Genomic DNA, 14,246 nt, shown 5'->3' on the forward strand with positions numbered 1-14,246 from the left:
AGCTCACAGCTTGGAAAAGTCAAAAGAACCATACAACTGCAAGGTGGGGGCAATGGGAAGTGCCCCTTAGGAAAGAGCAGGGCTCAGCTGGGCTCAAAATCCATCCCCAAGGTGTGATCTTGGACAAATCATTTAATCTCTCTTGAATTTTGTTTTTCTTTCATTTTTTGGAAATGAAGGTTAATAGGGGTTTTTTTTTTCCTGAGGGCAAAATGAAATAATTTTTTTAGAGCTTGGGATGGAATAATAAAGGGTACATATTATTATTTTTTATTTCTGGTCCCCACATAAAACTAATGTGAATTAATTATAGCCTGCTGGGCCAAGAACATTTCAGTGTCTGATTACTCATTGGATCCTGATATCCTCCTCTGGGGTCATGATGAAGGTCTGGAGCAGGAGTCAGGAGAACAAGGCCAGGTAGGTATTTTCAGTGAATGAAGAGGCTTGATCAGAAGGCAACAGAGAGTGCTGGGGTCTGTGGCAAACTAGCATGCACATGCCTTTTCTCATGGGGTGGTTGTGACTCACCTCCAGCCAATGGTAGCTATAAGTGTGGGCCATAGTCTCCAAGTTTTCAAAAGAAGCCGGACTTTTTTTTCCTTAAATGTGAAATTAGCTGGTAACTGATGAAAATCTTTGGAACAATTGGTACAGGCCAACTCTGTATGGGCCAACCCAAACGTATCTGTGGGCCAGATGCAGCCCTCCACTCTGTGACCTCTGGCCCAGAAACCCTGCCTTCTTCTGGACAGGCATGAAGGAGGGTGGAGCTGGGAAAGGCAGGAGCCTGGCAAAATCTTCCAGGCACTGCATCTTGCGTAAGGTGCTATGAAGGTCTATGCCAGGCCTCACTGGAATGTGGAAACAATGAGATGATGTTTAGCACAGTGTCTGGCAGACAACAGAAATTCAGTCAATGTTATTGGTATTACATGTTGTAGAACGGTTATTTGCCCAAGATCACTTAGATGAGTGATAGCTTTGGGGGCCACATCAACCCCATTTTCAGTCACTGTTTCAGGGTTCATGTCATTTATATGATCTTAGCAGTATCATTATGGTTTTAGGTATAGTCCACTTCTCTCAATATTTTTTGCATTGTTATTTGTTGTTGATATAATTACACTTGGGGAATTTTGGTACTGGAAAGGCCTTAAGAAATAACCACATCTCATCTCTATGTTTCATAGAAAAAAAGACTTTACATTCCGTAGAAGTTCAGTCACTGATTCAGGGTCCTACAACAAGGCTGCCTGAATTTCTGGTTTAGTTGTGGATGAATTTGAGGTCCCAGCTCTGTCCTTGCTTAGCCTGAGGTCAGGCTAAGAGTTCCTTTGACAAGGAGCAGATGGGAAACATTGCATTGTCTGGGACAAGGGACAGGTGGGTGGCTTATGCTACTAATTGTTACCTGAGTGATAGATCCTGACAGGTAGGTGAGATTAGAAATTGAGGACAAGAGTGGAGGGGAAGGGAGTGTGCTGGTAAGATGCAGGCTTAAGGCAGCTGCGGTCATGAGAAGGAATCTCTGACTCTCGGAAACTGTCTCCCCCCATCCCTGCTTTATTTTTTCTGCCTCCTAATGTTTTACATTGTTTGATAATGTATTATCTTCACTGTCTGTCTCCTCCCAGTAGAATGTAAGGCCCACAATGTTTACTGCATAAATAACAGTAGTAATGTATGTCCCTGCAAGAATAGTCATACTTGTCTCCATCCTTCACTCATGGGATAGAAAGGACCAGTCAAGTAACTTGTCCACAGTGAGATTACTAATAAATTACTGGTAGACCAGACCTAGAAACTAGTCCCTTGATTCTAGGCACAAGGCATATTCCCCTCTTCACTTCACATATGTATTCAACTGTCTTGACACTATAACTCTGACTGTAGCTTCAGTGATTGTGGGTGGAAATGAAGCTTTGAGCTAAAATTTGCAATTAAAAAAAATCAGAGATTCACAGATAGAGTGTCACATGGCTTTAGTTTGGGGGTGATTATCGCCAAGGGAGAGCTTGTCATGTTGAAATAAAAATAATCCCATTTCTTTCCCTACAACTTTGAGGTCATGCTCCAAAGGAGAGCAAGAATTGTCCTGTGACTTTGGGAAATGAGGAGAGAGCCTCAATCCTAACCTGGCACTGAGACTTGGAACGCTCCAAGGTCGGAGGGATCACTCCATTGGTAGACTTATGGACTTGTGGAACTTAGTTTAATTGGACCTTAAAAATACCACCTGGACCCAGGTTTCCCAAAGAATGGTACATACACTCTTGGTAACAAGAATATGAACATTTTATATTTTCATAGTTACATATTCATTTTAATATTCAGTAGATAAAAATAGCTATCTCATCAGTCTGTGATTTCAGGTGGTTATTGCTTAGGATAAGGCTTGTGAAAGAACTGAGTTATTTAAGAAAGAGGTGTTAGGTTAATTAGAGGACAGAGGTTATGAGAAAATGGCAGAAAATCCTGTTGGTGCATAAATGCCTGAAGTTTGGGAAACTTAATTATGTAGCTAAAAAAAAAAAAAAAAAGCCAATGAGATCCTTACCAACACCACTGAACAAACTGGTGGCAAAGCTGGCCTTGAGCATGGGTCTTCTCAGGCTGGGGTGATTCCAGGGAGGCGACAGCATCTTCCCAGCCTCCCCAGCAACTCTGTTTAGCCTTTCCCCACTTCCACTTCTGTGTCATCTCCCCCACTCAACACATGCTTCCTCTGCAGCAATGGCCAGGTGTTGGGTGGAGTAGAGAAGTTGTGGAAGAATTAAGCCATTCTTCCTGCCTCCAAGGAGCTTTACTCTACTGATGAAGCAAGACACTTGCCTGCATCAGGAGTGATTGCTACACACTTTAGACCTTGCATTTCCATCAGTCCCCCATCTATAATTACTTAGTATAAATTATACACATCTATTTCTGTACTAGTGAGATTTCCAGGATAAAATATACACAAAAGTAGAAATGAATGAAGGTGAGATAAAGGTAGAGTAAGCAGGGCTTTTAAATGTATGAATGAGACAAAAGAAGCTAAATATAAAAAGCAATGGAACACAAAGGAAACTACAGTGAAAACTAAAGATGTCACAAAGGCGAATTAAGGAATATTTTTAATTAAAAATTATTTGTTAATAGTAAAAATGACATTTGTTCTCAAGGAAAATTATTAATTTTAGAGAAATGCATTTGAATATGTTTTAATGCTGGATTCAAAGTTCTGGTTCTAAATTTCTTTCTTTTTTTTTTTTTTTTTAAAAAATACTTAGTTTTAATGGTTGTCAGAGCTGAAAAAAATCTCTACAAAGGCACCAAATGGAAGAAATACAATGCTGGCTGTGCTTACTAAAGCAAGATGCTTTTTTTTTTTTTTTTTTTTTTTTTTTACCACATCCAGCAATTATGGAAAGGTTTTTTTTTTTAATAGAAATTCATCTAATCAACCAGTCAGTTTCTATCTTCTTGATGTCAATTCTTGTAAACTAATCAAAAGTTATATTTTTAACAAATGGGTTCCAGATCCATTGAAGATCTTCTTTTGGAAAATTTTTAAATAGGTTAGAAAATTGTTTCCAAGTTTTTAAAGTGTGCAAATATTAGTTTTTTTTTTTTTTTTTTTTTTTGAGACAGAGTCCCACTGTTGCCCAGGCTGGAGTGCATGGAGTGCATGGAGTGTAGTGGCAGGATCTCCGCTCACTGCAGGCTCCGCTCCCTGGGTTCACGCCATTCTCCTGCCTCAGCCTCCTGAGTAGCTGGGACTACAGGTGCCCGCCACCTCACCCGGCTAATATTTTGTATTTTTAGTAGAGACGGGGTTTCACCGTGTTAGCCAGGATGGTCTCGATCTCCTGACCTCATGATCCACCCGCCTCAGCCTCCCAAAGTGCTGGGATTACAGGTGTGAGCCACTGTGCCTGGCCAGATCTTTTTTTTTAAGTATTGCATATATTCACTTCAGAGAACAAAACCACACAATGATGGAAACATTTCTAAAAATCTGTTTTCCAAATATTTTCACTGTAGCACATATCCCTTTGGCAAAACAGTTATTTATCACTCACTGTTAAAATATCAATGAGTGATACAAAAAATTACCTGAAAGGGACAGATTTTAAAAAATGCCAGCTGTTATATTATGATTGCCAGTTATGTCACAGAGAAGTCTTGTTAAGGTGCAAGAGAATTTCACAGTCACTTCACATCTCAGTATATAAAGTATTGCAAGCATTCTACTATTTAAGATAATGCAACCCATAACTCCTACATAAACTGTACATGTCACAATATGTGGAAACCATCAGAGGTGTGAGGGAGCCACGGTCAGGAACAGAAACGGTGGGCCATAGGACCATGAAGACATTTCCTGCCATGCTTCATAAAAACCCAGGGCAGATCCTTCAGGGTTGGCAACTGAAGGGGCCTCTCTGGTGGGTGGCTGTAGCAGGCTGAGGGGCTCCAGCTCTCAGTATCCTCCTAAGTTCTCCTGCAGATTCCATCCCCACCACTTCTGCTCTGGTCTTAAAAGGTGCTGCTGCTCTTTTCTTTATTCTTTGGCCCAAACCTTCCTTTCCAGATCCAAGCAAGGCTATAAGGTTCAAGGGTCAAAGCTCTCTAACCTCCACTTAATCAACTCAAATCCATCCTCTTTCCAAATATGGGGAATAAACCAGGCTCGTTAGAGGACCTGGATTCTAGGTAGAACCATCTTCATGGGTGGGCCCCTGCTTGGCACCCACCACCCAGAATATATGTCTAGACTCCTTGATTCTTCAAAGTCCAAGTTCAAGACAACAAAGCCATGATAAAGAGAAAGACACCTTTCCCATCTTAGTTCCAGTTTTCTCTCTGGGGTTCTTCCTCTTTCTTGAAAGATCAGTGCTGGGAATGGCCATCTGGGAAGATCTTGCTTATCTCTTTGAGCTCATGGACCATTAACTAATTAATTCAATTAATGAATTCCACCATATGCCTGGCTCCATGCTAAATCTGACAATATAATGGTGAGCAGGACTGATGTGGTCTCCATGAGCTTCCAGCCCCAGTGTGGAAAGCTTATGTTAAACCAATGATCACACAGTAACATGTATGACACAAATAGGAGAAGTGCTGCAAATCAACAGTCTGGGTTCTATGGTGGACAATAATCATGTTGAAGGAGTGAGGGTATTTCTGAGGAAGAAGCCTTTGAGCTGAGGCCTGAAGAAGGGTAGTTGTTACTGAAGGAGACAATGGAGAAGGAAGAGCGTGGTAAGCAAAGGTAGAGCTGCGGCTGTGCGCAGGGCCTGAAGTCCAAAAAGAGTTTGGCCCGGTCATACAGCCAGAATTGGCCAGTGTGTCTGAGCCAGGAGTGGGTGCCCGGGAAGCTACAGGGCAGGGAAGGGGCTAGACCACAAACGGAGAGTGGTCATGAGTTTGGACTTTATTCTAATAGAGGTGGCCAGCCATTGAAAGCTTTAAACCCAGGGAGTGGCATGATCAGATTGTGTGTTAAAGTATCGTGGCTGGTGTGTGGTGAGTTGATTGAAGGGAACAAGAGAAGAAAGTGTAAGAGCAAACAGGGCTAGTGAAAGAGTTTATGCCATTGATGATAGTGGCTGAGAATAAAATGGTGTAGGTAGAAATGGGAGAAAGAGACCTACGACAATAAGACCCAGGAAGCCAATATCATTATTTGAAATGCCCACACACAGATAGCGGCAGGGGTCCGATGCCTGACACATAGCTACGTGTAGGAACTGGCTCTTACTCACTCACAAGAGCCTATTGTTAGTTTCTTCTCAACTCGCCACTCGGTGATGTCATTTGCCATGTTGAAACCAGCCAAGGTGGTATTTACACCATATAAATTAGCAAGGGCTACAAACCGGGGCTTTCTTTTTTTGGAGAGCCAGTTGCTAAACACTTACCAGCACACCATGGCTTGCATATAACCTCATTTTACTAACACGTGTCTAAGCACTCTCTCCCAGGAGCGTAATGCTGTGGCTGGGAAACTGCTGGCTAGACAAGCTCTCAGTTCCATTGGCAGCAAATTGTTCTTTGCGCTGCCATCAGCCTGGGATGCACCTGGGCTGGCAGTGAGTGCCCATTCTGAATACAATGCAACTTAAATTCAACAAATGATAACAAGCTGCCACTGTTTTCTGGGGACAGTGGGGGGCACAGGGGGCCCACAGAGATGAACTTTGCCCCACCTCTTCTCCTTAAACTGAGAAAGATGAACCTGTTCAAGAGAAAACTGAGTGCCAGGTCCCAGTGGAGAATTGGGAAGTGAAGTGTGAATAGTATTCAACCAAATAGATGGTGGAGCATCAGATGTGTATGTGTGTGTGTGTGTGTGTGTACATATGTGTGTGTGTGTGTATGTGTTGGGGGTGCAGGAGGGGGTTTCAAGTGTTGTGGCAAAGCATTTTGATGTTGTTTGCAGGCAGATGGGAAGCAGAGGAGGTTCTGAGCAGTGCCCGAGGAGGGCAGTGGTATGGACAGAGAGTGGACCCTACTCAGGGATAGAGTTCAATGATGCCATTTGCTTCTGCATCCCTGTCTGCACTCTAGCATCTCACAATGTGCTAGGGATGTTCTGTCAAGCCTTTCTCAATGCCATTCTGGCCTCCTTAATGACCCTGGCACACATAAAATGGCCAGGCACACCTTGGTGGCTTCAGTCAACACTATACAAATGCCAAACTCAAAAGGTGCACTTCTGGCCTTGAGTGAGGATTCCTTCTGAGTCACAGCCTTGGGAACTCCAGAAGGTGGTGCTGGGCCTATCTGCTGGTACCTTGGACCACCAAGATGGCATGCAATGACTTAGAGCCCTTCCCTAATGTCTGTTTCTGAGTGTCCCCTCTTTGTTTCCAGGGAGGCAGAGGACTCAGGGCACCAGCCACACCCATGCAGAAGGAAGAGCACAGTCTTGTTCTGTCACATGTTAGCTTTGCGAATTTGGGCTGGCTATTTTATCTCAATGAGCCTCTGTTTTGTCATCAATAAAAAGTGGGGATAAAAATGCTAACTTTTAGAGCTGTTGTGAGAGCTGAGAGTTATGATATTTATAAAACGGGCTGAGAGTTTACAGTTGGACTGACCTGGGAGTGAATCCCAGTTGTATGACAGTGGTAGAAATCACTTTCTCTTAAGGTCGTTGTAGGGATCCAATGTGATAACGTTTGCCAAGTGCCGGGCACAGAGTAAATGTTCAGTCCATGGTAGCTGCTATTGTTGTTATTTTTATTAAAGTGCCTAGTGGAGGGGCCTGGCATGAAGTGGATGCTCAGTAAGTGGGAGCTTTCAGCATGCCTGGGCTCATCAGCACACCCTAATTCTAGCCTGCCTTTGTCTCTCACTGGCGGGACAAGTCACTGCCCCATTCTTGGCCGCTAATGCCTCATTTCAACATGATGAGGTTGGATTATCAGATTTCCAAGGACACTTTTGATGCATTTACACATCAGACTGCTAGGACTCAGATCCTTTATTGTCTTGTGTTTGACACCTGCCACTGCAGAGTGGATACCACGTAGGTAGTGGCAGAAAACTAAAGGGAGAGGCTGGGGTGCTGATCCTGGTTCCCTTGGGAGTTCAGTGCCTCTGAGGCATGGGAAGATTTGAGAAGAGGTTATGCTAGCTGGGCTGGTTTGTCTGAGGCGTGAAAGGACTGCTGGAGGCATTGGTACTCCATGCAGAATGGACCAAGGTGCCCACACTCAGTTAGCATGTCCCAAGTGATTGTATGATCTGCATACCTTTCAAGCACTGACCTCACCTGTCATGTTCCTTCCTAGAGTGAGGACATCTCATGTTCCAGGCAGCCTGTGTCTCCTTCTGAAGGACCCCTGACTCCAGGGACCCCTGGACTGGACACATGTTGTGTCGGACAGATCCTCCTCACCTCACGAAGCTTCCCTACAGTTGTGTAGGCACAGGGAGCAAACTTCAGGCTCACTCCCCAGCATCCACTCCGGGTTTCCTTCCAGCTGGGATCCTCAGCAGTTGGCAGCTTTTTTCCTCTACCACCAGGGGCCATTTCTCCCTTTGCTCCTCTAGTTCTCACTGTCTTCACTAGGTTGAGGCCTCTAGAGGCCCTTCCCTCTCCTAACAAAATGCACAGGCTCCCTTTGTGAGTCGTGACTGCTTCCTTCCAGGTTGCCCTGTGCTCTGCCTCACTCCGTTCTTTGTGGGATCTTCATGCTAGGTTGCTCCAGCCTCCATTTCACTGTAGTAATTCCTAGCCATTTTCACTCTTCCCGGCCCCTTCAGACTGGTAATACATTAGGATGGTCCACCCGCCTTTTGATGTTCAACCAAGCTGAAGTTTCAGAAATCTTAAACCTCTTTGTCAACTAATGATACTGGTGATATCTGTCTGATTGAAAGGGATTTAGGCTTAAGGATCCTCACCGGAGCCCATCACCTCTGTTTGTACTCCCTCGATGATCTTGGAGTTCCAGTGGAAGCAAGCACGATTCTCGAAGCATGATACCATGGACCCCTGTGACCAGGCCCTGACGTCACTCGCTTACCAAAAGCATTCACCAAAGAGTGCTCTTGGAGGGATCCTGGCCCTGTCTCATGACGCCACTGTAACCCTGGCCATGGTTGTGCAAATTGGTTCAGGTGGCCCTGGCACAAGAAGCTTCTGGGTCCTCTTTTTGGAATCACTGCTGTTATGCCCAATTTCTACCTGCTGGGACTCTAGGCTAGTCTCCAGTGTTAATGAGCTAGTCTCCAGTGTTAATGCTCTGACCCCAGACCCTTGAAGATCTAGCCTCTCTCTGACGTTCATTATCCACCAAGCCCAACCCATACCCATCCCTGTTACCCATGCTGAATGGGGCTCCAGGGCCCTACGCTTCCTGTTTCTACCTGTTCCAGTTGCCTAAAGTGTTCTTCCTTCTCCTGGCCTGGCTAACTCCTACCTGTCCTTCAAACTCCAACCAGGAGTTCACTTCTGTTAGGCCTTTCTCCTGACTCCCTTCTCTTCCTGTCCACCCCAGCTGGCATAGGTACTACCCTTGCAGCTTCCCAACATGTGGGCTACCTCTCCAGAGGCACTAATTTTGCTACACTGTATTCATCCTTACATGAACAACTTCCCAGTGGAGATCATGAACCCCATCCAGGTGACCAGCACAGTTGAACGAATGAAAGTGTCCAGCCCTTTCCCCTGACCCTGAAATCCCTTCTTTTTTTTTTCCTTCTCTGTTGTCTTTCTGAATCCCAGACACCTGCCTATCTTTTGTGTTTCTGGAGCCCTGAGTCTACCCATGAACCCATCAAGCTGATTGGCTTAAACTCAGCAGGAAAGGAGAAGGCAGAGACAGTGGACCAGGTCTAATTCCTTGTCTTCATGTTGGCTAATGTTCCTGCCACCCAGGCCTGTAGTCCTCTCATCTTATCTTCAGCAAGGAAAAAGGCATCCCCTTCCCTCCCCTGCAATAATCACCCTCAACCTAAATCCAAGCCACCCTTGCTCTTTTTTCCTAACATGCCCAGTGATTCTTTTGCTCTAACCTCAAGCTCCCTAACAAGCCTCCCAGGAGTCCAGGAGTTTTCCTGTCTGGTTTCTTTTCTAACCCTTTCTCTCATCCACCATGTGCTCCACTCACATCTCTCTGTTTCTCAAACATGCTGTGGCACCTTCACACCTCCTGTGAATTTGCTCATGCTGTTCCTTTTACAAGGCATGTCCTTCCCCTTCCTCTCTGACAAGTCATTGTCCTCAAGAGCTGGCTTACTTGATACCTTCTCTAGTTCCCCTGGAATTAGCCACTCCCTCCTAGGGTTTCCATATAACTTTTAGTCATATTTTTACAATCCTTTGTTTACTGACTTTTGCTTTAGTTGTCTGTCTATACTTTACTCTTAAAGTCTAAGATGATGCCTAACTCTCTTGTTTTCCGTCTTTGCCTCTTTGGGCCCCTCCAGCCCTTGGGGATGTGTCCGGCCCATGGTAGGTCTGAATGAACCTTCTTACCCAGCTCTGTTTGTTTGAACACCCCAGTGCCTTGCTCCACGGGTGTATCTTGTGGCCCAGCAGCATTGGTGTCACCCTCTCAGCAGAATCTGCATTTTAACAGATACCCTGGGGATTCACACACACACATTAAAGTTGGAGAAACACTGGCCTAATATTCAAAGAGTTTCTTATGTCAGACAAGAACCTTTGCTGCTTTGAGCTGACTGCTGGGACAAACCACCACTACAGTGGACCTTTTTTTTTCCCCAGTGGCTTGAGACTCTTGCATTGCACCTTTGCATGTCCTCAACCAGAATAAATGAGAACAGCATTCTTAATGTGCCCACCAGCAGGTTCCTCTCTTCTAATGAATTCCATATGCTTTTTGTGACTCTCTTTCTGGAATGTAAAAATAACCCTATTACCAAGTCTTCCTCCTAGTAGCCTTTTCTCTGTAGCCAAGTTAATTCCAAATAGAACATCTGGAAATTCTATTTTGTTGCCTAATTTAAACCAGACTAAAACCAATCTGCATAAAAGTTTATGAACTTTCTGGAGCCTCACACTTTATATTTCCCCATCTGGAGAAGCTGGCAATTCAGAGGCCAGGAATAGGAAGGATTCGGCCATCTCTTTTTCTAGGGCTGGGGGCAAGTGTTTGTGGCTTTGTGGATTGGGACAGGGAGTTGGGGTGGTGGTGCAGTTGCAGTGGGTAGGGAGTTTTGCAGGGAGAGGAAAATGTTTAGAGCTGACTTTCTTGTGCAAAAAAAAAAAAAAAAAAAATCTGCATGTGGATTTAAAGGTCCTTTAGCTTTAAACTGAAGTGGTGGGTGGCTGAAGGGGCTATGGGGAGGTGGGGATGCCAGGTGAGGGAAGAAAAATGGAGTGTCAGGCAAAGGGAGAGGGGAATGGGGAATGAGGCATGAATCACCAAGAATAAGCTGGGAAGTGTATTTCAGTAGCTGTCCGCTGGACCCAATGGCTCAGGACTTGGAAAGAGGCTACACCAGCTCTTGTCTTTGTTGTTAGTTTGACTTGTGACCCATAGACTAACTTAATTGAGAGGACAGCCTGGAAGTAAGGGGCAAGGAGGGTCCTTAGTTAGTCAGTGGGGGAGGGCATGAAACAAAAACCACTCAGGATATTTTCAGCAACATGCAACAAAATCCCAATCAAAATTCCAGCAAGCTTTCTGTAGAACTCGACATATTGATTCTAAAATTTATGTGGAATAGCAAAGGATCTATGCTAGCCAAAACAATTTTATAAAAGAAGAACAAAGTTAGCAGACTCAACAGAATCTTATTTCAAGATTTACTATAGTGTGTAGTGATGAAGGCAGTGTATTGTCAGCCAAAGGATACATATATCAACGATTTGAGCAGAAGGAAATCTAATAGAGAGAATTTGAGTCTATTTCAGTCCTTTTGGGGTGCTGCAACAAATACTGTAGACTGGGTGGCTTATAAACAGCACACATCTATTTCTCACAGTTCTAGAGGCTGGAAAGTCCGAGATCGAAGTGCCGGCAGATTCCATGTCTGATGAGGGTCACAGAGGCTGCCTTCTCACTGTGTCCTTGTGTGGACGAAGGGGCAAGACAGCTCTCTGAGGCCTGCTTAGAAGGACACCAGTCTCCTTTGTGAGGGCTCTGCCTTCATGACCTAACCACCTTCCAAAAGTCTCACCTCTGAACTCCATCACATAGGAAGTTAGAACTTTAACATAAGAATTCTCTCTGGGAGACACACACATTCAGTCTATAGCAGATGTTTACAAAAACACTGGAAGGGCTGGAGGAATAGGCTCCAGTCTGGGCCTCCAGGAATGGGTCCTGAGTACAGCACTATAAAACACCCTTGGCAGGGAAGTGACTGCCTCTGGAGCTACCATGAAGCTGCCATGGTCCAGGTATCAGGAAACTGGAATCAATAAGCTGCCTCCATCGCCTTATCTGTCCCTGGATACCCAAGAAGCTGAAAGAGGGACTCAAAAATGCAGCTGTAGACATTCCTTAATTTCCATGATTTTCTTTGTTAACCAGGGTTGGAGGCGGTTGGGATGAAAAGGGGAGAAGGAGGGAAGGAAGAAAATAAAAACACCTAAAGGGCCTACATTTCATTTCTGCCTTCTAAGTCTTATTGCCAGAACACAAAACTGTATCCAATACACCAGGTGAAAAGGACTCTGGCCCATGTGGTTTTTCTGGCTTTCTGTCCTCTGCAGTATAGGAAGTAACCTGGGAAGTAGAGAGCTAAGGTGGTTGAACAAACCAATCCACGGCATCCACCACCTTTCATGATTCTAGAGCTCCAGCTGCTTCTATTTATGTGTACAACCATTCAGCCATCATCTGCTAATGCTCAAGGCAGGCTGAATGCAGGGCTAGGTGCTGGAGCCACAGGGATATATAAAATAAAGATCTCACATTTAATAAGCACTCACTATGCACCAGGCCCTCTGCTGAGTTTGCGTGCGTCATTTTCTCAATCCTTATGACACCCTGATGAGAGAAGGACTATGATTTCCCCATGTTACAGTTGGAGAAACTGAGGCTAGAGCAGGTAAATGACTTATTCAAGGTCACAGATTTGAACTCAGGTCATCTGACTCCGAAGCTCCTTCCTTTCTCTTCTATGATGCTGCCTTGAAAATATGCATCCAAAACACATTACAAAAGGTGGAAGGCAAAGGAGAATGTGCAGCACCCAAGGGTAAGACCAGTCACAGCACCCCGAGGGCTGCAGGGGAGAGGCCACAGGAGTTACCCTGCATGTCCTGCCCTCCACTGGGAGGTCCCTGATCCCTTGTTAAACTGCTTCATACGTCTGGTTGCTGTACAGTCACTTGGGATTCAAAATGGATTCAGTGACCCTTTCAACATGACAGGTGTAGTGGGTTGAATTGTGTCCCCACAAAAAGATGTGTCCAAGTTTTGTTTTGTTTTGTTTTGTTTTTTTGACAGTCTCATGCTGTTGCCCAGGCTGGAGTGCAGTGGCACGACCTCAGCTCACTGCAACCTCTGCCTGTGTCAGCCTTCCAAGCAGCTGGGATTACAGGTGTGCGCCACAACACCCAGCTAATTTTTGTGTTTTTAGTGGAGATGGGGTTTTGCCATGTTGGCCAGGCTGGTCTCGAACTCCTAGCCTGAATTGATCAGCCCGCCTCGGCCTCCCAAAGTACTGGAATTACAGGCCTGATGTGTCCAAGTATTAACTGCCAGTGCTTGTGAATGTGGCCTTATTTGTAAACAGGGTCTTTGCAGGCATGATTAAGCTAAAGATCTCAAGATGAGATCATTCTGGGTTGGAGGTGGGAGAGTTAAATCCAATGACCAGGGCTCTTAGACAAAACAGGGCGGGCATGGTGGCTCATGCCTGTAATCCCAGCACTTTGGGAGGCTCTGGTGGGCGGATCATGAGGTCAAGAGATTGAGACCATCCTGGCCAACATGGTGAAACCCCATTTTCACTAAAGATACAAAAATTAGCTGGGCGTGGTGGCACGCGCCTGTAATCCCAGCTACTCAGGAGACTGAGGCAGGAGAATCGCTTGAATCCGGGAGGCAGAGGCCAAGATTGCACCACTGCACTCCAGCCTGGCCATACAAAGAGACTCCATCTCAAAAAAAATAAGAGACAGACAAAAGAGAAAAAGACACAGAGTGACACTGGGAAGAATATCATGTGCGGAGAGGGGCAGAGATGGGAATGATGCTGCCAAAAACTCTGGAACAGCAGGAGGCACCAGGAGCTGGGAAAGACAAGGAAGGGTCCTCTTTTAGAGCCTTCAGAGGGATGATGGTCCTGTCACACCTTAATTTCAGCCTCTGGCCTCCAGAGCTATGAGGAGATACCTTTCTAAAGTTTTAACCACCCAGTTGTGGTCATTTGTCATGGCAGATCAAGGAAAATAATACAACAGGTAAAGTAGAGCTCTCCTTGATGGACAACATTTTCTTCAAGCTTCAATTGGGTCTTTCTAAAATTTACAGTTGGTTTGCAGACACCTTGACCTTGATCTTTAGAGATTGAGCATTCATCATTTTTTAGTTTATTTTATTTTTCTTCTCTGTCTGAGAACTTCCTAAATCTCTCCTGCTAATCCAAGCCCTACACTTTCCAGAAATCTTAAGGAAGAGTGGAAATGCATGGGCTTTGGAGCTGGACACTTGGGGTTTAAATCCTGACTCTGCTGTGGGACCGTGGGTAAGTTGCTTAACCTCTCTGGGTTTTAATCTCCCCATCTATAAAAATAGGATAATTTCAACACTCATAGCATA

At 44.9% G+C, this 14,246-nt stretch overlaps 1 protein-coding gene across 13 annotated transcripts in view; it reads left to right on the plus strand.

Moving 5' to 3' along the window:
- The window catches only part of EN1 (engrailed homeobox 1), an 86,469-nt gene that overhangs the window by 45,577 nt on the left and 26,646 nt on the right, over window positions 1-14,246 (plus strand). For 7 of the 13 annotated variants that reach the window (XM_063712741.1, XM_063712742.1, XM_054549252.2 and 4 more), the window contains one exon: window positions 14,090-14,172. The exons of the other annotated variants lie outside the window; for them this stretch is intronic. The gene's annotated coding sequence lies outside the window, so the exon portion shown is untranslated. The remainder of the gene's footprint in view (window positions 1-14,089; window positions 14,173-14,246) is intronic. 13 annotated transcript variants of the gene reach the window in all.

This window comes from Pongo abelii, chromosome 11, assembly GCF_028885655.2.
Source record: "Pongo abelii isolate AG06213 chromosome 11, NHGRI_mPonAbe1-v2.0_pri, whole genome shotgun sequence".
Taxonomy (NCBI): domain Eukaryota; kingdom Metazoa; phylum Chordata; class Mammalia; order Primates; family Hominidae; genus Pongo; species Pongo abelii.